The 27,628-nt window shown below is 36.3% G+C and overlaps 1 long non-coding RNA gene across 3 annotated transcripts; it reads left to right on the forward strand.

Annotated features, from left to right (window-relative positions):
- LOC115495036 (uncharacterized) lies at positions 1-26,964 on the forward strand. 3 transcript variants are annotated; one of them, XR_012055690.1, is made up of 6 exons: positions 1-726; positions 846-1,039; positions 8,738-8,814; positions 11,795-11,831; positions 19,390-19,422; positions 23,299-26,964. It is a non-coding gene; the product is annotated as an uncharacterized lncRNA (long non-coding RNA). The 3 variants fall into 3 exon arrangements; XR_012055691.1 differs by lacking the exons at positions 19,390-19,422; positions 23,299-26,964 and adding an exon at positions 13,779-15,347 and having other exon boundaries at positions 8-726; XR_012055692.1 differs by lacking the exons at positions 11,795-11,831; positions 19,390-19,422; positions 23,299-26,964 and adding an exon at positions 11,447-11,788 and having other exon boundaries at positions 16-726.
- The last annotated feature ends 664 nt before the right edge of the window (positions 26,965-27,628 follow it).

Raw genomic sequence — 27,628 nt, forward strand, 5'->3', positions numbered from 1 at the left:
ATATTTTTATTGGCTTGTTTATTTTAAAGCAAACTCCAAAGCACTTTTTTTTTTTTTTGCTTTGTTTTGTTTTGGGGGCTCATGGCTATTTAGAACAAACTCCTAACGTCTTGCAAATTACAGCTGCAGTCCTAAGTACAGTAGTGGGCAATAAGCAGGAAAGATTAAGTATTCTGTAGCTGAGTTAGAGTGGAACCAGAAGAGACTGCTGCATTCTTTCAAAACAAACAAAAAACATAATTGGAAAAATTCATTTATATATTCTCTTACATTAGATGGGGCCACTGAGTGAAACATTCACTGATGAATTACTCTTCTAATCTGTGAAGGAAAACCAGCTACTAGTGAATTAGAGTCCTGGAACAGAGCCATGTGAACTAAATTTCTAAAAATGAAAACAGGCAAACATTTGAAGAGTATTCTACAGAACACAGATCTTTCAACACCTCCCCCTTTCCATGGCTAATTCATTGTCATGGAAACTGAATTTATCAAAATGTTCTTGTTCACTCCTAGTGACCCTGTGAATCGACTTACAGAGCTGGTGAAAGGTAACTCAGACTGAAGCAATTTTTACAAATGATATGCAGCAGTTCATAAGTCAGTAAATTTTGAATGGCATCATTGTACTTCCCAAGTAGTCTTCCCTAGCCTCAAAAGACTCTTTCTGTCTGCAAGCTGGAGGTGTCTGAAACACTTACTAATAAGTTAGCATGGCTGGTATATGTGAGTATAGCTCCTTTCTTCCCCCTCTTCTCTCCTTTAATGTTTTTCTCCTTACCCTGTGAATTTATGCTAAAATTTTGTTGTTTGTGTCATTTCTTTACTTGATACACTTTCCACAGCATTTTCCTGTGTCGATATGTAGCCCAAGGATGCAAAAATCCTTCATCACCTCATGACAAACATCTCTTCTTATCTGTTACTGAAGATAGGTGTTGACTACCAAGTGTAATGCACAATGACTACTGTATGCAGCCAGCTCTGCCAAACCCAAAATAACCCTGGAACTCTGAGTGTTTTCACCATGTCTCAGAAGGTGAGGTTGCTTGCATTTCTTCATCATACATGGAAATTGCCATAATTATTTGGAAGGTTTTCACCTGCCATGTCACTGCCAAATTCTGTCAAGGTTGATTTTTATTTTATTTTCTGTTAGCAATTAGTGACTTGTTGTCATGGAAACCATGCTTCACATGATTCTTGAACTTAAATGGCTGAATGTGATCAGCACCCCTCATTCTTCAGCCTTAGTAGTTAAAGACTCCTTTTTGTGTATGATCTTGATTACAGAAGCACATAAAAATATCTATAAGCACACTAAATAATAGCAGAAGGCTATATCAATTAAAATGGAGTATTCAATAATTCATTTTTTAATTAAAGCTCTTCCTTTTCCTATTGCAGTAACCTTTCAAGTGTTAAAGCAGATATAAAAACTAATCATTTGTATGAAGTATCTTTTCTAATTAGCAGTTTGCAAAACAATAATGAAGGAAACGAAAAAATGGATCTTTAAATACTTTTGCTTTTACTCTTAATGCAATAAATAGAAAGAAATATACTTTAGAGAAAATATTTTCTAGAGGAAAAGTCTGTATCTGTTTGTGGACAGTATGCATTTATGTACATAGAAAGGGATACACTTGTTCCAGCTTTTTGTTTGTAAATGGATGAAATTACTTTGGAAAAAGGAAAGGATATGTCCCAATATAAGCTCGATAAAATATACATTTGAATTTGTTCATCCGTTACATTTTTTTTATCTGTAAATCAAAATCTTAAAACTTTATTTCAGAGGCTATATTTTTCAATAAAAAACTACACCAAAGGAATAATGTATTGCATTTTTTTTAATGCAAGTGTCATCTCCACCCTTTAGAAATGTTCCAGAAATATTACTTCATCATAAAGATTGGTTTTCATCGAAGTATTTCTAGATATATTGCTCTAATAATAGTGGCAGAGTAAGCTGAAGCAGGTCAATATAAAGACTTGTGTGAACCCTCCTATTCCAGATCCTAATCCCATTCCAAACTATCTAGATATTGCTTTTTTTTTTTTTTTTTGGTGTGTGTGTGTCTGTGTGTATATATGCACATGTATAAACACATTTTATTCAGAAAACAGTTCTACATATAAGAGTTGTGTAGACATAACTACAATATTTTAAATTCACAGTTTGCACTGGTTCAAATTCTTTATCTAGATAAATAGTTAATGTGGTTGTATGTTCGTGTCCCTGTCTGACTTGAAAAATGCTGAATGGTCTGTAATCAATAAGAGTTCAAGTTATTTGAACTTTGTAGGAAATTATAAGAATCAGGCCTGGGCATGTGAAATTGTAAATGTCACTAATGAATGCTACCCAGTAGACAGTGATTTTTGAAGATTATCCTGATGCTTGATGCATGAGAAAACTCAGTCTTGAAAGGACTGTACTTATTAAGCTTTTCAAATACCTCTTTGGAAAATTAGAACTAAGCTAAACTATTGGTTAATGTAGCTGTCAGAGAAAAATGTAGTCCAAAGGCATGATAAGAAAGATAGGATAAGTGGTAATATCTGAATTCAATGTTATTTCCCCCTATATCCTCCGCCCATATATTGGAGCCTCATTACTTGGATTCAATAATTTTACACAGTAAAGATATCTGTTTGCTTTCAGTGATACAAAAACAAATATAAATCATTTCAGCATGCATTTGGTGCATTCAGGGGTTACTTACAAAAAAGCAATTGTGAAGTGTTTTAGTGGAAAAGTGCACAAATATTTATACAGCATGTTATAATAACATCAAGCATTTAATTAAACACAATATTTTTTTGTGAAAAAGGGAGAAAAATAGCGTAAACTGTCTATTTCTTATACTTGGGATAGTAAATATATCTGCAATAAGGCACCACAGTTATAAAATTTAACCTGTTTGCTGAATATTTTTGTTAAACTTTGAGAGAACAGGTACATATATTGTATTTGCTGTCTGTCTCTGTGCTCACTGAAGTTCTAGGAAAGCAAAGCAATTATTCTGAAAACCATGTGGAAAGAAGTGTGGAGCCACAATTAATCTCATATTAGGATACAATGAATTCCATGTTATCACACCAAATATGGCACTTCCTAGTAAATTGTGAATGTGGGCTTTGAGCACTTTTTAACCGTTCTCCTGTGTTAATGCATCAGTTTGCTTTTAATTCTTATTTCTCTAGAATATGTCTTTCAATTACCATCTTCTCCTAAAATTTGTTAGAAATACAGTCTATACTTTAAACTTTTAAAATCAAAAAAACTAGTATCAATAATTGTATTAGCCCTGTGGTACCTACAACATATACACATTCTTTCCTGAACACCTCCAGTACATATTGGTTTTCTAAAGATTTGCATTTAACCAACACTTATTATTAGTTGCACCATGTATTTTTTTCACAAATGTGTGAAATTCTATGTGGTTTTTTTTCACATTAAAAATGTACAGAACAAAAAGCATCAAATTACTAGTTCAAGTTTGTACTGGAGTGAAACATTTGACCTTGCATTTGTACAGGGTCAAATAATTCTACAGAACTATTGTTATTATTAAAGCAAATTTAAAGAGAATATTATAGAAAAAAAAATCCAGAAAATGGTTCTTCAATATGTACAATTAGGAAAAAAGTTACTCCTTAAAATCAGATGTACATGTAATTTAAAATTACGAAGTTAAAAACCAGCTGATTTTCTTTGTTGCCCAGGATTCCTTTGGGGTATTATTTCAGTCTTGTAATCTTTTTAAATTTTTTATACTTCGAAAGACAATGGAATATGACAGGTTCTTTGAGAGTTTGCTAACACAAATTAACCTCATTTATAAGAAAACTGGTTGTGCGTGAACATCTACTTTTGCAGTGCTTTTCAAGACAATGTCTAAACTGCTGAATTTCTAGGAGGTCTGCTTCCTAAATTTTAAGCATTTTGCTGAGCAATAGCATTTATATTGTAACATGTATCTTATGATAAACCTGCATATTGATGACTCTATAATATTTGTAGAGGAAAAGGAAGAAATAAAACATGCTTAATTTGTTCTTTCAAACTAATGGAAATTCATTGCTGCTTTGCATATGATTTCATCAGCGAGAACAGAGTGGGGTTTTTGACCATGGTTTATTCTTTAATTCATAAAGAACCAAATCTTAAGAGATTTGTGGTGGGAATTTGTCACATAGAAATAATACTAGTCTAATGGAAATATGTAAGGTAGTATTTTTTTCTTTCTAGCCTGAAAATAAAGAAATTATTGTTCCCAGGAACAAGGAGAAGAATACAGGAGTTTCTGACCTAAATGTAATCCCCTTACAAATATTAGCAACCAAAATAACTATTAGGCTATTCTTATTTTGCTAAATTTCATTATTTGTGGATGGAACCTATTTTATAATTAGGTAAGAGTTACCATATAATTTGGGTGAAGATGATGAAGAATATCTATCAAATAGAATCCAACACTAGTGGGCTTTAAAAATAAATTTATAAATTAAATGGCTCAATGGTCCTGTCTATCCACCTTCTACAATAATGTGTATTTCTCAATTCAGTTTAAGATATACTGTTGAAGAAACACACAGCTATACAGCAGAAGACAATACAAAATGTTATACAAACTCCTATGTTTCTTCATCTGTAGTTTTGTGGGGTTTTTTGTGTAGAACCACTGGTGCTGAAGTAAGGAGCACAAAAGTTTAATGTAGGGTGGGGACAAATGACATATTATAGTCTCTATAGTTGTCTACAATGAAAAATCTCCAGCTGTAAAGAGAAATATTAACTCTGTGGTAAACAAACAAAAAACCAAACAAATAAGTTTAAAAAAGCTGACTTCTTGAGTACTCTAAGTCTGGACTGATAATTTTCACTTTAGGTTACCTTTTCTGAAAATTTTAGCTATCAGTTTTATTTGTTCTGGATGACCTACATTTATGGTGGTGAAACCTTTAATGTATAATCATACAATAATGTTTTCTTTACATGCCACATATGTTTGAAATAAATTATTTTAGGTGCATATCAAACCATTAAAGTATGTTTATGGATTATCTCATACTGTTAAGGTAAAGTTAGATTCCCTGTTTACTGTGGGTCCACTTGTGTGAAGGTTAAAGAAGGAGCCTTTGAAATCTCTAAATATAGCTTAAAAGAGTTTCTCTATATCTAAAATGTCATGACATTAACATCCAGTATCTTGGGATGCTCCAAAGTTAGAAACTGGGAAACTGATCATTTCCAGTGGCATAGAGCTCTAATTTCTAGCCTTAAAAAAATTCAAAGAAATGGACCTACCTTCTGACATTTTAAATATAAGGAAAGGTTTTGGGAGTCCAGCTCATCCTGTATATTAGGAAGCCAACTTTCTGAGGAAGAATTACTGATTCAAGAAGGGTTAGAATGAATGACTTGGTGTTGTATTTAATTAAAAATAATAAGAAAAGTCCCCACTTATTCCTTACAGGTATTCTGTAGTTCTGACATTTATAAGAGGGTGCCTAGGTCATAAAAATGATATTAATTACTCAAAAATACATATAAATTATATTATAATCAGCTTAATGTTTATGAAAAATGGACGCACTTATATAGTCCTGAGTGAAAATAGGGTTTGAAGATGCAGACATAAATGCTTTTTATGAGGAGAGAAAAGAGATTTTATTTGTTGCTATTAAGAAGTAAGTTCAATTAAAGAGAATAATTCAGATGTAGTGTGTTCTCGGTTTTTCTTTGACCCAGTGCTCATCAGTAGTGATTGTCTGTTCCGCGGTTTTTATTGGTGGTGAGACTGAATGTGTAATTAATTGCAGATATGAATATAAAAAGAAATTTACTTTCTTAGTGCTTTTCAGTAAAGCATTTCATTGAGCTGGATGACAAATCAGTGTCTGAAGTTGTGTGTCACAGCCCGACTGCTTTTCCATTTAGTGCCTATTTCACACTGACTGAAAAATGGTAGAGTGGTTCAGCTCCATTTGCTGAATAACCTGGAGGTCCTTAGGGGAAAAGGGGAAAAATCTGCTGTGTTTCAGAGAGTGTTGGATCTAACTTGAATTCTTGGCATGCAAGTAGTCTATTTCTCTTGCTTGCAATAACTTACATTAAGCCTGGCTTTGACTAGTGTGATGGGAATATCAGACATCTCCCCAGAGTAACATTTTGCAGTACAGCAGAAAAAAAAAGAAGTTATCTGTATGTTTGCACAGAAAATTATATATACATTTCTGAGCTGGATCAATAATTCTTCTTGTTATTGTACATGCCAGTTTATGGATTAGAATTCAAAAAAAAATTTTCAGAATTGTCAAATGCACTACCATTTTACTGCCTGGATACTTTGGAAAGGCCTTGTTTTTAAAATATGAATTTTCACAGCATTATGACCATCATGTCATGGATGACTATGGGACAAAATGGAGAAAACCAAGTTCTTTAGTTTATATTAATACAGTCCAACATAACTCCAGAAACTTATCTACCAAAGTTCATTTTAATTTACACCACCTTCACCATTTCCTATAAAATGTCTGTGAAAAAAAGCCATAGTATATGTAAATATATAGTCATGTTAAAAAATTGGACATTAAAGGTGAAGAACAAGACACATATATCAACTGCTTTAATATACAGCAGTTTTAAAAAATTCCATGTTATATCTATAGTTGATTATGTAGCAAAATAGGCTTCAATATTTTGTTTACATGAAATCTAATTTAATAATGATATATAAAAATGATAATCACTAACAATGATGACTCAGGAAAGGCCAACATTTGAACTGCAGAAAACCTGGAATATTTAGAGCCATAAAAATCAAGAAACATTTGAATTTAAGTGAGTAGGAAATGCTTGCTAGATAGTGAAAGCATGCCTGGTTCAATAAAACTCAGATGTCAGTTGAGCTGTTTTATTTTCCTTTTACGTTTTCTCTTCCTTCCTCTATTATCTTATTTCATATTGTCTTTTTTCTAAATGTGAGGTTCTAAATAAGTTATTCTTAGTCATCTAGCAATTCCACAAGACTCTTAGAGAGGTAAGAATGGATAAAATTGGATAGATTTTTTTTCTCCAGCTTTTGCTTCTTGCTGACAGATGTTGAACATGATCTGAAGTGAATTTTAACCCTAAAGAAGTTTTATAGAGAAATTCTGAGATAACCTTCCTATAATGAGTTCATTGTTAACAATTCTAAGCTGTACTTTTGCATTATGTACCATGGCTTATAGACAAAGAATCCCTATAATTCTCTCCAGCCAATTCAGCAAATCTGACAGTGTTGTAGCTGTGGTGATGTGTTTTTGCATGTAATTGGGGCATGGAAACATCCTTCACTGATATTTTTTGCTCCTGGGAAGCCTTGCATAAAAAGAGGATTGATAAAATGGTCTCCTACAGGGCTACCATTGCTGTAGGCTGGTCATTTAGGGTGGCCAACCAAAATATAAGACAAATATGAGGCAGATAAAAATAAAAAAGAGCAAATGAAGGTAGCTAGAGGCAGAAAAACACTGTCAATCTATCCCTTTGTTATAGCTGTGCTTCAAGCATCAGTGCTTGTAAGAAACTCTAAAGTGGCCCTAGGATGAATCTCTGTAATTGCAGGCAAGCAAGGCACAGATGTTAACTTTTATTAAATATCAACAAAATTTAACAGTGCCAACAGCCCATTGCTGAAGGAGAAAGGAGGATGGGAAGGAAATTCCTTCTTTGAGATGATTTCATGCTTACTGTCCTTCAGACCTGCTCATCAGACCTGTCATTATGCTGTGTGTGTCTGACAGAGTCAGGCTAGATGAAAGTACCTTGATAGCTTTATGCACTTGAGTTCTGTATCTAAGCTTTTGCTCATGAGAGGCTGTAGGCTGTACTTCCTGGCTCCCAGCTGTTACTGAAAGGTACAAATCCCTCTTAAAGTCCAGTGTGGTATCTGTTGTCCTTATGGACACGTCTTTACCTCCTTGGAGTGCCTCAAAAGTCATTAAACACTAATGTTAAGGCAACTGACTTCTTCCCAAAATCCTAAATGGATTCCTTGAGTGGATGAAGGCATATATTAGAGATGCTGATAACTGTGCAGAAAAATGTTCCTTTCTCATGTGTCCTTACACTGAAATGAAGGTTTATAGAAGGAGGCAAAAACATTGAGCCTGATCTTTTTGCTCATTAGCACTTTGTAGTCGTTTGGGTTTTTTTGTTTTTGTTTTTTTTTTCTTTTTGTTGTTGTTGGGGTTTTTTGTTTTTGTTTTGTTTTTTTATGAAAAGCGAGTTGATAATTTAATTTAGAGAGAGCCATTATTGGGTTCTGGTAGTTTGCCATGACATGGATTCAACCAGATACAGAACAGATTTATTAAGGCAGATTTATTGATGCACTTGGACTTCTTTCTATTTTAATCAGTTAGTACAAGTGAGGTTTTAGAATAGCTCTATTCTGAGATTTCAGCTCTCCTGTCCCTTCATTACATTCACTGGACCAAACTAGTAATTTAGAAATACCAGTCTTGTTTTTTTAGGTTATCGCTCTCTTCAGATCATTTGAATAGCACTGTGTTGTTCAGAGCTTTGCCTAAGATCATGCAAAAAGGAATTTTACATAAAGTTATTTTATTTTGTCTAATTCAGAACATTACAATATTGAATTGCGAAGTGTTGATGACAACTTAATTGGTTTTAACTTGTCAGTGCACCCACACAGTTCTTTGTTTTTTTCAGATTGACCATATGCAAGCTGCCTTGGTGCGCTGAAGGATCCCATTCCAAAATGGCTCCTCAAGAGCCATTACTCAAAGGTAATTGTGGAGTTGAAAGGTATTCAGTGCTATCAACACAATCCCTCCCACCTTTGCCTCCCCTCCAATCCCCCAAGGTGCTAGAGGAAATGCTAGCAGGAGAGATTGTCGCAGGAGACATTGCTTTGCTTTGCAATGTTCATGCCAAAAGACAGCATTATTTTTGCCTGAAGTTCTCTTTTATGACACGTACAGATCAGCATAAAGTACTCTGCAAAATTAATTGAATTCTCCAATAATTGTTCTAAAGCCAAATACCATACAGAGCCTTAAGATATATATGCATTTTCAAATGTCTTTGTACCCTGATTTGGGCCATTTACCTCACAAAATCTCAGCTAAAGGCTGAGTGCATTAATGAAACTGCAATTCAATGTACATTTTTTTTCTTTTCTGCTTTTCTTTTTTTGATGTGGATGCTTTTGTTTTCTGCTACAGTGAACATGTTTCTGAGGTTTACTTGATTTGTCCACCTGTTGGTGACAATATGAGCAAGGATGGGGAATAACAGTGAATAGATATGAAGAGAAAGAGAATTGTGTCAAAGAAGATTAGGGAGAAGTATACAGACACAGCAAATCCAGCTTGATAGTTGTAGGAGATTTAATAGAGCAAGGAAATAAAAGTTTAGTCTAACAGAGCTGTATAAACTGGGGGTAGTATTCCTCTGCCATGTTCTGGCTCCTACTGCACAGGTTCTCTGATTCTGTCCCACACTGAGGGGGTCTGCTGTCAAGGATGTTGTGTCAAAATTAATGAATGAATTCACTTTCATTTCATATGAAAAATGGATATATCTTCTAGAACATACTGAGAGATGAGACTGATAAAAACCAGTTTGGACCAATGAAGATACATTGAGTTGAACATTGTAGAATCCAGAGGATCACAAGAAGTTCAGCTCCTGCTGACAGAAAAAGACGGAGAAATGTATTTCTTCAGAGAGAAATTATAGAGGATCTGAGATGTTAAAGAGTTGATTTGGGGGCCGAAAAAATAAGGGCAATTTGTGCAATAGTAAGAATTTTAATGGGAACAGTCCTTGTTATATAAAACCCATCAATGGCAGGAATTTAAATGTAAAGTACCAGAAATTATGGGCTAAATTTACATCAGTAAATAATTCAACCCAGTAGGGAAGGATCAGCAGATCAAAGCAGGACATGTTGGCATTTATGTCTGCCATACTTGAAGTCTGGAGTTTTAGCTCTACACAGGATTTAACATGATTTCTTTGACTGAACATATCTCCTCTGTGTACGGCTCAAAGCAGTCAAAAGGACCAGTCACCGTGTCATATCTTTTTCTTGGTCGTGACATGAGGGTACATTTGATGCATACATCAAGCCACCATTTTTATTTAGATTTCTGTTAAAGAAATCAACTTTGCAGTGACTGAAGCTACTTTGAGCTGAATTGCATATTTTGCTCTAGAACAAGTGACAATAGAATAATTGCTTAATAAATTAATAAAAATATATGTTGTTCATATACCACAAGGTGTGTCTAGTTATAACTCCAACTTCAATGAATTTATATTCAATATTTGATTATTACCCATGTGTCTATTCTACCCCAAATAAAATATTAAGTACATAATAGGTATTACATAAATGCAAACATTTATAGACTCATAGGATGATGGTCTGGAAGGGACCTAAATTTTTTTATTTTCCACCCCCATGCTGAGGGCAGAGATGCCACCCTGATACAGAAGCATTTTATAAATTTAAACTTTAACTGGGGTTATGTTAAACAATTTTTAAAATATTTTTTAAAATTTTTCTCTCCATCTCTTTGTATGTATGCATATAGTGTTAAGTCAGATGAAGTGGAAGAGTAAGTGGTAATATTATAGGTTCATGCTTTTAATTTATTAATTTAGCAATTTTATTTTTCAGTGCTGTATGTTTCATATTTTGCATTCTAGATGTTTTACTATGCTGTTTTCCCCTTCTTTTTAAAGCATCACTAATTCATCTCAGTGCAGCAATAATCAGTAACTGGGAAGGAGTATGGAAGGAGAGGGAGGGAAAAAGAGAGCTATTGAAGTAAATGAAGCATTACTCATGACTGCTGCACATGCCAGTGTCTGTTTCTCTACTAGCATCGTATCTCCTCTTCTGAGCATTTGAATGATAACTCATTTCCCAGATCATTCCATGCTCAAGGGCAATAGTTACCTTCGCCACAGAGAGAATTAGCACTGGTTGTTATAATTTTGGAAGTACATAGCAATTAATTGCAGGAGAAACTTGGATCTTAGAATCCATTAATGCAGAATGAAAGAGCTGAGCTCAGAGATGGAGGCCCAGAGCTGCTAGATTTGCTGTTCTACACAATTGGTCCGTGGAATTCCTATGCAGATCATCTTCCCTTTTCTTTTTCTGTCTTTCTCCCTCCTTTCGACTAATCTTTATGATTTGATCCACTTAGCATCTCAGCTGTATTACCCTTCTTGTTCATTGCATTGCATTTCCGTACCATTCTGTTTGGATATTTTTTTTTTTTTGACTCATATCTTAAAAAAGAAAATGCTTAAATGAACTATGTTTTACAGTTGCTTTGCATCAGCATGAGCTCTTCTTTGTTTTTCTTGTATGTTACCCAGATAGTTGCTTTTATTTCACAGAATCCTATCAATAGAACAACCTGGATTGGAAGGCACCTAAAGATCATCTAGTTTCAACCTCCCTGCTGCGGACAGGGCAATTTTTCAATTGACCAGGTTACTCAGAGCTCTATCTTTGACCCTCTGTATTTCAAAATTAAACTTTATTTTACTTTGAAGTCTTAAGGATGTATAAAAGCCATGTGTAAGTGTAACTAACCATGTATTGACACTGTTGGGGGTAGCATAATCTCATAAAACTTATTTTGGGATTCTGCAATTTGTGATAAAACAAAAAAAGATAATATTAAAGCTCACTTCTAAGCACATGTACTCTCTAATGACATTTATTTTCAAACTTAATTACAGAAAATTTAAAGTCTGAGCCTGATGTCTGTCTCTATGGGTAAGTTTCATTTTCACATACTATTAGAAAGGTAGTTGTAACTGGAAAAAAAAGGCTGGAAGGAATGTCTGAGAAATACCATAGATAAAGATCTACATTGTTTTGAATGGATGTTTGTTTGGCACTAGTATTTTTCTTTCTGAAGGAATCTTAGAGACACTTGTGTTTCAAACACTTATGATTAGAAATTATTTTATCACAAATGTGCCGGTCTCATACATACAAATTTCATTGAGCTAGGGACACACTGCAGAATGATTTACAGCTGGTCTTCATGGCACTGACCACAGCCCTCAGATGCTAGTTGTTCCACCAGTTTTCAGTGGAACCACTTTACTTTCCACTTATCTTTTCCACACTTCCTCATCTTGTCTATGAAGGTGATATGGGAGACAGTCTTGAAAACCTTACTAAAGTTGGGATAAGTGACAGCCACTTCTCTCATTGCCTCCTGCTCCCCCTTTTCCCCCCTGAGCTGAGCTAGTCCTTTTGTTGTGAAGGCTGCAAGGTTGATCAGGCTTGACTTCCCTGTTGTATATCCATGCTGACCAATCCTATAGCTTTCTTTCCTTTAACACATTTGGAAAAGGTTTCCAGGGCTATTTGCTCCATTGAATTCTCCAAGACTTAGATGCAGCTGAATTGTAATTCTCTGAACCCTACCTACCTTTCTTGAAGGTAGGGATGATCTTTGCTTTTTCCAGCCCCTAAGGAACCTCCACTGATCATCATGACCCTTCAAAAGTAATTGAGATTGGCATCACAATGACATCAGCTTCCTCAGTATTTGTTCCCTACAAAAACAAGGCCTCAGTGACGGGAAAAAAGGAAATATCAAACCCATTTTAAAAAAGTGTTAAGAGGATGCTGGGAATTACTGACCTGTCATGTCATCTCAATATGTAGTAAAATAATGGAACAGAACCTCCTGGAAGTTATGTCAAAACATATGGAAGGTGAAGAGGTAATTAGAAACAGCCAATCTAGTTTCATCAAGGGCAAACTGTGCCTGATGAATCTAGTGGCCTTCTAAAACGAAGTAACTGCTTTTGTAGATAAGCAAAGTCATTAATGGGTGTTATCTATCTGAACATTTGTAAGACTTTTGATATGGTCTCCCACAATATTCTTGCCACTAAATTGAAGATAAGAGTTTGATAGTTGAACTATCATATGCATAAGGAATTGGCTGGATGGTCACATGCAAAGAGTTTCAGTCACATGTTCAATGTCCAAGTGAAAACCAGAAATGAGTGGTCTCCCTCAAGAGTATTTACTGGGACAAAACCCATTTAATGTCTTCATCAACAACATATATAATGGAGTCAAGTGCAACCTCAGCAAGTTTACAGATGACAGTGAGTGGTGCAGTTGATACATGACGAATGCCATCTGGAGGGACCTTGACAATATTGAGGACTGGGCCCAGGCGATTCTCATGGAGCTCAACAAGGCCAAGTGAAAATATTATCTGCATCAGGGTAATCCCCATTACCAACATGAACTGGGGATGAATGGATTGAGAGCAGTCCTGAGGAGTGGTGGGCGAAAAATTGGTTATGAGTTGGCAATCTGCACTTACAGCCCAGAGAACCAACCCTGTCCTGGACTCCATCAAAAGCAGTGTGGCTATCAGGGCGAAGAAGGGGATTCTGTCCCTCTGTTCCTGCTCTTCTGAAATTCCACTTGGAGAGCTACATACAGCTCTGGAGTCCTAACAAGATGGAAGACATGGATCTCTTAGAGTGGGTCCAGAGGGAAGAGGGTAGATTTAGACTGGACACAAGGAAGAAATTTTTTCATGAAAAGCATGGGCCCAGTTCTGCAGAGCAGCATCCATCCTAAGAACCTCCAACCAGGCCGAGGTCTCCTTTGAGCTGGAATAGCTGTTCTAAATTTTCTTGTTCCCATCTATATAAAATGTTGTCCCTTTGTCATCCATTCTAGATCTGGTACTTACATTGGGATCTCCTTCTCCCTGTTGAAACTAGTGGCCTTCACTAGTCAAGAGTCAGCTGGAACAAGAGCTCAACACACTTTGGTCAAGTTTCTGAAGAAGCTGAAATCTGCTTTATATGGAGGGGTGTGAAATTACTAAAGCTGTCTTGAATAAGAAGAAAATGGACATCTTTTGTCATTGACTCCAACACTATCTTGGTATAAGACCACTTGTCTACCTACAACAGACTAATAGAGAAATGAAAGAGAGAAAAAAGACAGGGCTAATCCACAGAAATTGTAATTGTTTTAAAAGGCTGATTTAATTGCTAATGAAAAGTAATCCCATGGTGCAGAAGCACTAATGTTTACAAATTTTGCCACTTAGGTTTGAATTTTGAAAACTTCCTGTCCTTTGTATTATTAGTTGTCTTACATGATAATAATCTTCAAGAAATAATTTTAAAAAATTAGGCTGATTTTGAATGCAGTTAAATAATGCTTATTTTGGTGTTCCCTCTTTACACATATGCTCTTCCAGCTCTTTAACGTTTGTGGAGCAAATGAAGAATTTCTAAACAGTGCCAGAGGGACATTGTGCTAATTCTTTGAGAAAGAAAATCCTTACAATTTTAGTATGCCTTAAGCACTGCTGGTGTATGATAAGGTCTTTGCAGAGGTGCAATAAAGATAATGGCTTATTTAAAATACTATCAATATACTTGGTTAGGAAAAAAAAACCCCTCAGTTCTTCATGCATTGTATTTAAATGAGTGAATCTTCTTATTCTTCCTTTAAAGAATTGCAATGTATACGTAGGTTCTCTGGTATGATGGTTTTATTTTTGGTGTAACCGTGTTTGTATATAGAAATATGGTTTGGATTAAGTGCCATCCCTCTTTGAAAGAGTTATTTTCTGAGAGGAGGGTGAATATACATTGTGGACAGCAAATACCACTGCAAATATCTTTTTTAAATTCAAGTGTAAATACAAATGCCTATTATATAGAACATGTAAAAGAATTTTCTAATAAGTATATTAATTATTTTTTAAGGGAGCTAATTATGCCCAGATTATTAAAAAAATCTGGATAAGTACTCTAAGATATTTGTTGCAGATATTGTGTTCCATTGCATGTTCTTTACCTATCACTTTCAGAAAAGGATGTTAATGGCATGCGGCACTAGGGACTACACAGTTTACTTTCCAGGATGCTTTTGGCTGCAGTAAACTGTTTGAAATGTATTCAGGTAGTGATTGAAAAGGGAGTGCAAGGATTAATTTGACTGTCCAGGGAAGAGGAGTTCAATTATCTTCTTGTGGATCTCTCATCACATGTGTAAAATATGGGTGTAAAGTAATTTGATCAATGCTGAGCAACAACATGCCAGCAGCACTGTGACAAGAGCTTTAGATATAGCAATATGCTATGTATCATCATTTTTTTTCCCACTAAAACCTAATGGGATGGTATAGCTTTTGATCTCTGCTGATAAGGCCTTGTACGCATCCTGTATGACAATGTGTATTTTGAGTGTGTTGTCCTTCTGGCCTATATAAATAAATATTTTGAAGGCAGATATGCATGCCCTCATTTCAAAAATTTCCTTTTTTTCAGCCAGAACATTTTTTTCAGGTCCAGGGTTTCTGGTAGAGATTATATGGTGAATTGGAATGTTTTCCTAATCTCTGCTAATTTCAATATAGTAAATTTTAGCTATATTCAAGTGCTTAAAAAAAATTACACTCTTCAGACATCTAATATATTACTGTAGGTTGTTATAAATTCTGCCATGAATCCCTACAATATTTTTTAAAGTCACTTAAGTAGCCAGTTACAATGCAAGTTGCCTGTATCCTGATGTTTTCCACATATGATGGCTCACAGTAATCCATTTATAAGTCTATTGAGCCTTCAGCCAGATGTTATGTTGCTAACAGTTCCACTGGCTCCTCCAAATGCTGTTATCATTTTCCTGACCTTTCTAGTACCACACCTTTGACCTCCTATTGATTGTGCATTATAATGATTCTTCTCTTGTGAGGCAACAGTTACTTCTTTTCTCTGGATATTTTCAGGTAGAGTCTTTCTCCACATGACTGTATGACCAGTATTTTCCTGTGGTGAAAATTTTTTTTTTCCTCTTATTCAAGGGCTTTTTGTGAGCCAGATTGACAAAATTAACATCTGAAGGGCTGGTATTTGTTTCAATGTCTCATTAATCTTGTGAGATAAATGCTTGGCAGATTCCAAAGACAGAATACGTTAAAACAGAGACAGTTATAATATGACATTAATATAAAATGTAGTAAGAATTTAATTTTTTTAAACATATATGCTAGTGCCCATATGAAAAAGGCAAGTACTATTAGGCTCAGAGAATCAGTGCTGAGAAACAGATTGGATAAGTAGTGGAACTGCCCGATTTTTTGCATGATATTTTAAGGAGCCCAATTCACTTTCCTAATTTCCCACAAAAAAGATGGCTTGATGCTTAACTAGCTCTGTCACACAATCACAGAATTTCTGAGGTGGGAAGGGACCTCTGGAGATCAAATGGTCCATCCGCATGCTCAGTCTGGGTCAGCTGCAGCAGTTTTTCCCAAGAAGTTTAAGCTCACTTGCCATTCTTTGAGGCTAATTAGATCTCCCTATCTGCAATTCAGTTCTTCAAAAGATTAGACTCCACTGTTAGCAATAATTTGTGCTTTGCCACCTCTTCCTATTGTAGTTAGATATGAGTAGTTTTAATATTTCTTCTGTGTTTGTCATCTAGGAAACCTCAATGAGCGCAGTAGCAATCAATTAAAAGTAAATAGGTATCTCTGACAGTTTAAAGGAGTCCCAAAGAGGATGACAAGAGATTGGTACAAGACACTAAATAATTTATAGCTGGAGAAAATTAATCAAGAACCCCCAATTCCCTCTGTCCCCACACGCAGGTGCTCAATTACAGTATCTCTGAGAAGAGGCAGGAGACCAATAACCAAACATCTGTGACATAAATGAATTTAACTATTAGGGAAGAAAGTCTTGAAGCATATAAACACACTAAAGTAACCAAACCAAATTACAATACAATGTACGTTTGCTTTGTATAATGTCTTTTATTATACTATTTCCCAGAACTCTTCACATAATTAAATAATATAAATTTTATGGAGTGTTAGTGAAATACAGCAGCAATAGAGAGATTTTCTAATCGAGGCAGAGAACACAATTATAAGCAATTGCAAAAAGTAAAAAACCCCAAAAACCTAGAAAAAGAGAAGACTTCAGACAAAGATGACCATGAGACTCAGTCTCAGAAAACTGGTGTATGGGGGACAGATGGGTTCCATTTGTCAGCAAACAGCATCTTCGGTCATAAATTTGTCAAGCTGGTTATGACAACTTCAAACTAGAATTGCTGTGGGATGGGAATGTTAATCTATTCCACTCATACCAGTTTGATGCCAGGCCCAGCAAAAGATGCCCAGAGCCTGGAGAGGGATCACAGGTCTGCAGGAGAGCACATGAGAGTAGCAAATAGTAATTCCAGACATTCCAGCCAGTGAGTCATCTTCATCAGAATGCAATTTAAAAGTCTCCAAAAAATGTGCATGGAGCATGGGGAATAAGCAAAAGGAGTGAAGAATGTGCACACACCTGCACGGCACAGTAGCATGGCATGGCTCTTATAACTGGAGTGGAAGGATACCATCTCTTTAGAAGAGAGGCAGGAGCAGAGAAGGCAGGAGCACAAGGGGCGCTGTCCCCTGTATCAACAACCAGCTGGAATGCATGGAGCTCCACCTGAGGATGGATGAGGAGCTGACTGAGAGCTTATGGATCAGGAATAAAGGGAAGGCAGGGACAGGTGACATTATAGTGAGGATCTGCTACAGGCTGCCCTATAAGGAAGACTGAGTAGATGAGACTCTTAATGGACAAATAGGACCAGCCTCATGTTCACAATTCCTGGTTCTCATGGGGGCTTCAGCCACCCTGGTATCTGTTGAAGGAATAACATAGCCAGGTGTAAGAAACCCATGGGGTTAGTGGAATGCATTGATGATAACTTTCTTTGCCAAGTGACAGAGAATACAGTGAGGAGAGGTGTTATGCTGGACCTTGTTCTTTCCAAAAAAATAGGGGCTGGTGGGAAATATGAATGTCAATGGCAGTCTGGGCTGCAATGATCATGAAGTAGTGTAGTTTAAGATCCTTTGGGCAGTGAAAAGAGTGTGCAGCAAGCTCACTTCCCTGGACTTCAGGAAAGCAGACTTTGGTCTCTTCAGCGATCTGCTTGATCTACCCTGGATAAAGCCCTAGAGGAAAGAGAAACCCAAGAAAGCTGGTTAATATACTCCTGTCACCTTCTCCAAGCTCATGAGAGATGCATCCTAACAATAAAGAAGTTGGGCTAAACTGTCAGGAGGCCTGCATAAGTGAATATGGACCTGTCAGAGCAGGTCCAGAGGAGAGCCACTAAGTTGATCACAGAGATGGAGCACCTCTCCTGTGCAGACACGTTCAAAGAGTTGGGGTTCAGGGACACCTTATAGCAGCCTTCAGGTAACTAGGGGGATCCTACAAGAAATTGAGACTTTCTACAAAGGTCTGTAGCAAAAGGATGATGTGCAATGGATTTAAACTGACAGATGGTAGGTTTACATGAGGTATTGGGAAGAAAATCTTTGCTGTGAAGGTGGTGAAGCACTGGATCTGTTGCAGATATCACGTCCCTGGAATTTTTCAAGACCAGGCTGGATGGGCATCTGAAAAATCTGCTCTAGAGGAAGGTGTGCCTGTCCATAGTGGAGGGCTGGGACAAGATGATCTTTAAGGTCTCCTCCAAATCAAACCATTCTATGTGTTAGTAGGGGGAACAGAAAGAGGAGTAAACAGATATGTGACCTCCCTGAAGAATTTTGGAAATAGTTGCCCGACTTGTTGCTAGTTTTCTTAATTTTGATGCCTGCACAATGTAAATTAAATAAGTGAATTGAATTAACAAACCTACCCCAGTTTAAAGCACAGATGAGACTAATCAGTGCAGTTCAAAATGGTTTCTAAAATGATTGTTGATCCCTATGCATGTAGGAATAGTCCCTTCTATTCCATATTTACCTCTTCTGTTTTATAAAGCAGTAGTGCATTAATCCTTCTGGAACATTGCTTGTGAGTTTTGAGACTCCCAGGGCTCATTCAATGGGTTGCTCATCTGATTGCTTCAACATTAAACACGTAGTTTGGCTTGCTGCTACTGCTGTAGAAGACCATTTCTGTTTAGCTCCTGACAAATGAGATAGGTAATAGTTTATGTAACATAGTTGGATTTACTCACCTATTTTGATTTTTTTTTCAATTGACTAAGGAATAAGCTAGTCAGAGCTATGTTTTTTGATGTATCTTGACTTTATATAGACATGCATATATGTAATTAAAGTCAAAGTTTATTTCCTAATTTCTATTAATGATGCTATTTATGATTCTATTTTGCCAAATAATACTTTGGCAGATTCTTAGGAATCATTCCTTAAGACTCAGTGATCTATCATTTTTCTTTGCATAGGTATTTCTCTGTCCAAAATATTTTTTCCTACTCTTCTCTTTTTTTTTTTTTTTTTATCTAGTAACTACATGGAGGTGGGCAATTCCCGTGTCTGGTGAGATATAATTTTTTTCATTTCTTTCTAAGGATGCCAGAATGAATCATCCCTCTTGCTTCTCATTATAGCTTATAAAACTATTATTTTCTTTTTATGTAAAATGGGGCTTCAGTTGTCATCAAAATCTTCTTATTGTAGTGATGTAGTTAAAAGATTTATTTTTATATTATTTAGTTCCTGAATCTAACTAATAGATTCATTTGAATGAAAAAGGATTTTAACCAGTAGCTGAGGGTACAAGACCCAATTCCTTATGTTTGACAGAAATGATAGTCAAAATCATACAGAAAAGGGATAAACTACTATCAGAACAGATTATTTCTGAGGAGTGCAACTGACCACCAAGGATGAGATTCTGCAGACACATGTCTCCTATATTAATAGATTTCATGTCCACAGGCATATTCTAGATGACTATTAACAATGTTTCATTAAATGCACTTTCACTATGTTTCGGATTTTTTTGTAATGGCATTTTAAAATATATTTTATTTATAATAGGAATTCCAGAATGTAGCTTAAAAGCCTCCACATCTCCTTTAGTTTATTTTTACCTGTTTTAGTAATGTCAATAATGTTTATTTTTCTGAATGATACATACCTCTTACCATTCAGAATGTGGACCTGCTTATGCTGCATTTGTTTAATTTAATTTTTTTAGTCCTTTCTGTTACTCTGTGTAAATTTGTTACATGTGGAATAGTATGTAATTTCATGATTTAGCCATTTTATCCAGTTACCAATAGATCAATTTTGCTGGTTTCACCTAAATATAAGAAAAATAATATTTTAATTTTATTTGGCTTTTTCAAGCAATGCTTCAATACCATATGTGTATGAACTTAAGAATCTATTGTGGCTTATATGTAGATTCTAAATGGTTGTTGAGCTACAGAATTATTTTGCATGTAAGAACCTTTTGAAATTTGTCCTCAAAATTTAGTTTCAAGGGGTACTAGTCACCAGAAAAAATACTTAGGAAGTGTAAAAAAATTGTGTATAGTTTCAAGCATAGGTCCAGGTACTTTTCCAAATGGGAGGGGCCATTTTTGAGTGATTTTGAAATGCACTAGAAGGTGATATCATGGTCCTGAATTTGTCAGTTTTGAGTCTGTCTTATATATATATATATATATATATATATTCCAAAAGGTCCTTGGGGTGATGCCATATGGAGTATGAAGCAGGTAAGTTGGACTATTCTGTAGAGATGGATAACAGATGCTGCATGTGGCTCTGATACATATGGAACTGATCAATAGGTATTTTAGGACTCATTTCAAGTCATATAGAGTGTAATGGATTTAAACTCTATGGAATGCTTGCCAAGGAACATATATTCTCCTTCCTGGGAACCCTCTTTCTCCTGAACGCTGCAAATGTACACTACAGCCAGTACTATTATGTAAAGAAATTGTTGCTTAGTGTTCACTATATGTAAAAATGTTGAAAATTCAATCTTCAAGTCCAGCCTAAAAGTCCTTGTTGTTATAATTTCTTCTTTTTGTGCATACTCAGGCCTGCTCAGGCTAAGATCACTGACCTACACCTTCTTGGGATCTAGGATATAGGAACTGAACAATGTTGAATTAGGCATGTAATAAAATGCTGATGAATATTCTTTCTTTTTAAAATCTGACTGGAATAATTTTTTTCCTTCCCTCCTCACTTTTCCCTTCTCTGGTAGGAAGGGAAATCACTTACAGAAAAAGAAGATCTTAGTCCTTCTGATTTTTTTAGTACAAAGGATATGAATCCTAGCACTGTCATTTGCCAGGAGGGCCACTTAAACCCTCAATTATAGAGTGTGCAACAAAGGGTGAGTCAGGTGGAGTTGTGTGGAGACATAGATCCATGCTCCTGTTGATACTGTACCACTGTAACACTGCAGAACTGTAGGTGATGAGCAGGATCAGGAAGATCATTCTAGGGAAGAGTAACTCCATACTACAGTTACTGAAGTCTTCTCTTACTAGGGGATCATAATATATTATCTTCTGATAGTTTTTGTGTATGTGTGGAGGTGGTATAACCCCAGCCAGAAGCCAAGACCTCTTGCTCACTCCCCCACCAATGGGATGGGGGAGGGAATTGGAAAAATAAAAGATAGAAAACTTGTAGGTTGAGGTAAAGACAGTTTAATAGGGAAAGCAAGAGCAGCACACACGAGCAAAGTGAAACAAGGAAATGTCACTTCTTCCCATGGGCAGGGAGATGTTCAGTCATCTCCAGGAGAGCAGGGACCCATCGCACATAACTGTGACTCGGAAAGACAAACACCATCACTCCAAATGTCCTCTATTTCCTCCTTTTACTCTCCTCAGCTTTATGTACTGAGCATGTCATGTGGTCTGGAATATCCCTCAGGTTAGCTGGGGTCAGCTGTTACCTCCCAACCTCCCCCTTGCGTGGCAGGAAAGGTCTTGGCTCTGTGTAAGCCCTGCTCAGAGACTCTCTCCTGGTCAAAAGCTGCACAATGGAATAGTCATTGGGAAAATATACAAAAAATTCTGAATGAAGGAAAAATAATTCCTTAGGGTAGAAAGATGTAACCCTTTGTTTTTTTCACAACAAGCACTGTTCCTTCTTCCAAAGTATAAATATACCTTAAGCCCTATCCAAGATATCTCATTCTTTGAAAAAAAGCAATTGCAGTCTAGATCCAGGAATGAATTCAGACATGAATACAAATTGAAGAAGGGTGCCCAGGTTTATGAGTCTCAAGTCCAGACAGAGCATTTAATTCCAGGCAAGTTTAGTCATCAGCATTTCCTTGGGTCTTATTTTTGGCTTCTTGTTCATCATATGAGTTTATTTTCATTATCCTTCCGAGATTATCTTCATTCCTCCTATATAGGTTGTATGTGTTTACCTAGTTCTAAGATTAAAATTTCATTCTGGGAACCAGGCCTAAATTTACCTGTTATAGTGTATCTAGGTTAGTTAGGCATTGTTATTGCACCTGGTCCTCAATAGCTTATGACAAACAATAAGCAGTATAGAAAAGATTGTCCTCATAATGTTTTGTGGAGGTGGACAATGCCCTTTTGTTTTGCAAAGGCAATTCATAATATCTAGCTTGTGTTTTTGAAGTTATTGAACTGCAGTTTGACTCATTTCCTTGATGGAATATCTGATTCTGATCTGATTAGGACACAGGTTCTATTCTGAGAGATATTCTGCCACCTCTTCAACATTTCTCATCAGCTAATAAATTTTATTTCTTGATTAAATTGCATGATTCAAGAAGACATATGCATATTTATGATCTCCCCATCAAATTTCTAGAATTAGTACCAGCTATAGTTTGTTCTATTTACTTTGTATCTTTGAGTTGTCCCATATTATTGACTTACTCTTTACATTCTTGTGAGAAAGTACAATTTTCTTTCTTTGGTGGATATTTATGTACTTTTTATAAGTTTTTTTTAGACTACAATCAAATTGCCTAGATTATGCCAAAGTTTATTTTGTACTTGCTTTAAGTATCTGGACAAAGAGCTTACAAAAGTGCTAGTGCTACCCCAGGCAGCCAAGGCCATGGAGTGCAATTGGTCTATTCTTTCTTAAGAGGATACTAAACATAGCATACTCTATCCTTATATCCTTCAATGTTTGAAGCTGTGTTTTGTCAGAAATAGAACAAACTAAAACCACTAAAAAGAAATCACACTAGATAAAAGGGTCTTGCTTTTCAGCCAGCAAAATATAAATTGAGCAGTTTCTGTTCAGTATGGATCCTACTCATTTACCTTCACTGTAAGTTCATTCCTTGTTTTTCTTCTAAGTCTCTTAGATCTATTTATATTTACAATCACCAATGTTCTGCTTTTCTCTGTCTGTTTCACTGTTGTATTGGAATTGCATGGCCAGGTTCTCATTGTGGGGGAGCTATGGGTGTGTCTTCTGTGAGAAGCTACCAGAAGCTTCTTCCATGTCCACGAGAGCCAATGACAACCATGTCTAGGATGGACCCATCAAAGTCAAACCAATCAGGAATGATGGTAATGTCTCTATGAAAGCATATTTAAGAAGTGACAAGTTATTGTGCAGATGTAATTGGGCCAGAGAAGAGTGGCATGAGAACATGTGAGAGGAACAACTCTGCAGACACCCAGGTCGGTGGAGAAGGAGGTAGAGGAGGTGCTCCATGTGCTGGAGCTGAGATTCACCTGCAGGCTGTGGTGAAGATGATGGTTAGTCATGTTGTACCCCTGGAGCTCATGGAGGTCCACAGAGCAGCAGAGATTTATCTACAGCACTGCAAGGCATGAAGGAAAACTTCCTCCCCTAGTTTCCAGTTACTTGAATTTTCAAAATGAGTAGCTATTTGGAGATCTTCTTATTTCCTACTTAAGAAAATGAAAACTGAATGCCTAAAACAGCTTTACTCCAATCTTCTCAGAAATGGTATTTCTTTAAAATGTGTAATCTAAAGGACAATGTCACATAGCAGAAATTGTAGCTTTCGAAAGTCTTAGCCATGTTGACCAAACCATGGATTAAGGGACAAAGTTAAAAAACTAATTTCTTTTGTCTGTACTAGTTGCTGAAGCAATTTTCTGTTTTTTTCCCCCCTGTGCTTATATTTGCAAATATACCAGCCCTAGCATAACATTAAGAGAGTATTCTGGATATAGTCTAGCCACCCAGCCATGACACAATGTTGATGTTAAGCCAGTAGGCATTATCACCTTATATTGAAGAAAAATGGCTGCGTTATAGATTTTCAGTGAAAATGACTGAGTAGTGTATTCTACTCTGTGATTTATCTAGGGAAACCAGGGTATCTGCTAACCTGAGCATTGGAGCACAGTTTCTGATCTATATGTATTTACAGACTTTCAGCATCAACAAGAAAAGCTGAATAGGATTTATAGACTTCTCATCCTGTTACTTCTCCCAGGGTTCATTTCTTCTTATCACCAACTTCTATGTGTCCTAGCTCTCTATAATGCAGATAAATAAATTATCATTACCTATGGCAGATTGTAACTGTTCAAGGACATACATTTTCTGCCATCAAGACAGCATCTCCCTTAGATGCAACAAACACACAGTAATCTTGCAGCATAAAACTACAGCTGGAAACTCTTTATAGAAATTGTGGACCTGGATTAACTTCTCCTCCCTCTAAATCAGATAGACCTCACCAGAAAGGTGATTGTCTTTGAGAGATTTCTCTAAAAACAAGTTTTATTACAACACCTTGCTGATTCACTCCATCTTTGCCATAAATATGGTGGATCAGTGATGTTTTGTCCAGATTTTTTGACTTCTAATGCTATGATTGGAGCTCTCAAAGTTTCTTTGGGGAAGGGAAAAGCAAAGGACAATTTTATGGAGTTTTGGGTAAGGCGAGAATCCAAAACATTGTAGTTAAAACATATGGATAGGTAAGATGTCAAAATGTGATCATTAGCATCCTACATTTATGCAAATAAAAAGATGAGGCTCTTGACATGAATTGCGAAGTAGAGATTTCAGAATCTGAATACACTTCCAGCTTCGCAGATGGACTCCAAACTATGATGGGACTAGCTCAAATCCCTAGAATATCTTGTATGAACTTTGTAAGGGGAACTACGACCATATCTGGATTTTAGTCTAGCAGGTGGAGCACATCTGCATTTTGAAATCACATTACCATGAGTGTACAGGGTGTGTGTGAGAGTGGAATGCTTGATGAGAGTTGCCCTCACCCTGAAACAAAATGCATTTTATAAACCTGCATTCTCAAAGAAAAACTTGACAGGTGGCACCCTAATAGGAGTTTGAACCTGCACAAATTTGCCACCTCTAACTTTCATACTGTTTTCAAAAACAAACTGATAGACACGGCTGACTTTTCTTGACATAGCTTTAAAGCAGGGCATTGTTTCAGTGTGGATTAGCATACACATGCAATGTCAAGACACACTTGATTTAAGTATTTTTTGTTCCTAGATTTTTGGGTTTTGTTTTTGTGATATTTTTTCTCCTTTTATTTTGTTACCGATGGAGCAGAACCTGCTCCTGCTCATCATTCTTTTTTAATCTAACCCAGCAATGAAACACCCAACTGGGGCAAGCTTGGCAGTTGAAGGATCCAGATGCTAAATTCCAGGATTAATTTTTCTAGCAGAGGCAACTGGGAGTCAGATCCTCTCTCTGGCTTTCCTAGCAGCTTGGTTTAACCTCCAGCAATCCAAAAGGCTCATTTTTGTGTTATACTGGGAATTCAGTTTTCCTGGAAGGTAAAGAACTGCCAGATTTGCTTTGTCAAATGAAGGATTTTGTATTTAAATATCAGTGCCTTAATTTTCCCAGCGATGGGAACGCAGTCATTGAAGACTTATGTATGTGCTAATGATGCCTTCATTTGGCATCTTCCTCAGAATGTGAGGAAAGAAGGAAATTGACATTAGCAAGTGAAAACAATGAAGGAGGGGGTAAAAATAAGCAGTGATACAATGACATCAAAACAGGGAAGGTAATTGTGATACAGGAAGAGAGAAAATCAAAGCAGCTTAATTTATGTAGAAATGTAAAATCAGTTAAAATGCCATCAGATTATTATCATTTAACCTGCTTTTTTTTTTTCCTTTGGTTGCCTTTTTTATTGTTTTGTTTGCTTATTACTCAGTTTGTTTTGTTTTAAAGTGACCTTATTTTATTCTTGATGTCAGGAAAATGAATTGTGACAGAACTATAGAACAAAGAAATCTTGCATTCTTCCAGTAAATGTTTTAGCCTTGTTGCAGTAGTATTTAATGAAAAATAAACCTTAAATATTAAACTTAATTAAACCTTTAAATTGTGTATACTGCGGTTGCAGGGACTATGAGCCATCAGAAGATATAAAGCAATATAAACACAGTTTGGATTTCCAGTAATGAGTTATGCATTGTGTGTGTTTTTTAAATAAGTTAATTCTGTATTTATCAAGCAACACATGTTGAAGGTGCACTACATACTAAATGCCAAGCATGTCATTTCATAAAGATATTACCTGGGAAAAATTTAAGATTAAAGAGAATTAAAGTGTAGCTACTACAGGAAAATACTTAAAAATTCAGTGAATGCTCAGTCTCACATTTGAAAATAGATCTTTTTGTATGACCATATGTAAATGAATAGCATACACTATTGTAATATCACACCAACTATTAGTTTAAAAAAAAAAAGCCTCAAACACAGTATGCATCTCAAGACCAGATAGATTTAGGTTTAAATAATTTTTCTTCTTCCTGCTATTGAGTCTTTCAAATCCACTTTACAATAGGTATGGATGACTTTAAAAGAGGAAATTTGGCAAGATCCATAGAAAAGTGGGAAAAACTGGAAGTGAAAAATGAAAATTGAACTCTACAATGAAGATTTTCATCATGCAGCCAGAAGGTGATCTTAAAGGTTGCATTTATTTTAAAGATTTATTCTTATGCTGTTAAATTTATTCCTGCATCTAATAACATTTTTAACCAAAAAAGCACCAGAAGTGCTCTGTGGGAGAGGACCAGGAATGCTTCTCTGCAGAGTAAGGAAAAGGCTACCTTTTTGTTGCGTCGCAGTCGGCACCCTTTCACTGCGACACCCTGAGCGCGGGCGTGCTGGGCGGCGAGGGAAGAGGAGGGGCCCCCTATGAAGCTCTGCAGTCCCAGTTGTTGGTGCGGGGACAGATGGAGGCGGCACAGGACTTGGGGTGAACAGGTTCCGTTTATTTGGTGTGGCCCAAGACGCCTTGGGGCGGGCGGACAGATGTTTTATACAAGAACTTATGAGGAGGGGTATAGGAACAGCAACCAATAGGGGAATAACAGGGGAGGAGTTTGGGGCAGGACTAAAATATCATAAACATATCAGGGGAAACAGGGGAGTGGAGTAACACAAGGTAACCAATAGGGTGTTGAGCCTCACTAAATAGACAGGGACTGTTCCAGGAAAAGGGGCAGGGAAAGAGGCAGGGGAAGGGAGGATTCACATCTTGGAGAAAAGGGGGTTAGGAGTGAGATGGGGGGGAGGGGTTGTGAACAGACACTGAAAGAATAAAAAACACGCTCCCGCACCTTTTGGGATTTCTCTTTTGCTTTTCTGGATGAACACATTCTACCCAGAATATTGAAATAAATCTATTATCTCGAAGGCAATAAATGAGTTTATGCTCATTGTTTCCATGTTCGTGTTGTGTGCATACTTCAGCTGACACACAATCAAGGTCAGATGG

Source organism: Taeniopygia guttata, chromosome 1, assembly GCF_048771995.1.
Source record: "Taeniopygia guttata chromosome 1, bTaeGut7.mat, whole genome shotgun sequence".
In the NCBI taxonomy this organism is placed as follows: Eukaryota; Metazoa; Chordata; class Aves; order Passeriformes; family Estrildidae; genus Taeniopygia; species Taeniopygia guttata.